Genomic DNA, 1,745 nt, shown 5'->3' on the forward strand with positions numbered 1-1,745 from the left:
TAGGCACGTCACACAGTCCATACTTATACTGGCAGGAAAAAGAGGCAATTTGGAGGCCATTGCACAAACTGGCTTTATTCTACCTAAGTTGCCCTCCCACAAGTGTGTACTCCGAAAGAGTGTTTAGTGCCGCCGCTCACCTTGTCAGCAATCGGCATACGAGGTTACATCCAGAAAATGTGGAGAAGATGATGTTCATTAAAATGAATTATAATCAATTCCTCCGCGGAGACATTGACCAGCAGCAATTGCCTCCACAAAGTACACAGGGAGCTGAGATGGTGGATTCCAGTGGGGACGAATTGATAATCTGTGAGGAGGGGGATGTACACGGTGATATATCGGAGGATGATGATGAGGTGGACATCTTGCCTCTGTAGAGCCAGTTTGTGCAAGGAGAGATTAATTGCTTCTTTTTTGGGGGGGGTCCAAACCAACCCGTCATATCAGTCACAGTCGTGTGGCAGACCCTGTCACTGAAATGATGGGTTGGTTAAAGTGTGCATGTCCTGTTTTGTTTATACAACATAAGGGTGGGTGGGAGGGCCCAAGGACAATTCCATCTTGCACCTCTTTTTTCTTTTATTTTTCTTTGCGTCATGTGCTGTTTGGGGAGGGTTTTTTGGAAGGGACATCCTGCGTGACACTGCAGTGCCACTCCTAAATGGGCCCGGTGTTTGTGTCGGCCACTACGGTCGCTAATCTTACTCACACAGCTTCCTCATTGCGCCTCTTTTTTTCTTTGCGTCATGTGCTGTTTGGGGAGGGTTTTTTGGAAGGGACATCCTGCGTGACACTGCAGTGCCACTCCTAAATGGGCCCGGTGTTTGTGTCGGCCACTAGGGTCGCTTATCTTACTCACACAGTCAGCTACCTCATTGCGCCTCTTTTTTTCTTTGCGTCATGTGCTGTTTGGGGAGTGTTTTTTGGAAGGGCCATCCTGCGTGACACTGCAGTGCCACTCCTAGATGGGCCCGGTGTTTGTGTCGGCCACTAGGGTCGCTAATCTTACTCACACAGCTACCTCATTGCGCCTCTTTTTTTCTTTGCGTCATGTGCTGTTTGGGGAGGGTTTTTTGGAAGGGACATCCTGCGTGACACTGCAGTGCCACTCCTAAATGGGCCCGGTGTTTGTGTCGGCCACTACGGTCGCTAATCTTACTCACACAGCTACCTCATTGCGCCTCTTTTTTTCTTTGCGTCATGTGCTGTTTGGGGAGGGTTTTTTGGAAGGGACATCCTGCGTGACACTGCAGTGCCACTCCTAAATGGGCCCGGTGTTTGTGTCGGCCACTAGGGTCGCTTATCTTACTCACACAGTCAGCTACCTCATTGCGCCTCTTTTTTTCTTTGCGTCATGTGCTGTTTGGGGAGTGTTTTTTGGAAGGGCCATCCTGCGTGACACTGCAGTGCCACTCCTAGATGGGCCCGGTGTTTGTGTCGGCCACTAGGGTCGCTAATCTTACTCACACAGCTACCTCATTGCGCCTCTTTTTTTCTTTGCGTCATGTGCTGTTTGGGGAGGGTTTTTTGGAAGGGACATCCTGCGTGACACTGCAGTGCCACTCCTAAATGGGCCCGGTGTTTGTGTTGGCCACTAGGGTCGCTAATCTTACTCACACAGCTACCTCATTGCGCCTCTTTTTTTCTTTGCGTCATGTGCTGTTTGGGGAGGGTTTTTTGGAAGGGACATCCTGCGTGACACTGCAGTGCCACTCCTAGATGGGCCAGGTGTTTGTGTCGGC

The sequence above is a fragment of the Pseudophryne corroboree genome, chromosome 6 (genome assembly GCF_028390025.1).
Source record: "Pseudophryne corroboree isolate aPseCor3 chromosome 6, aPseCor3.hap2, whole genome shotgun sequence".
NCBI classification, from domain to species: Eukaryota; Metazoa; Chordata; class Amphibia; order Anura; family Myobatrachidae; genus Pseudophryne; species Pseudophryne corroboree.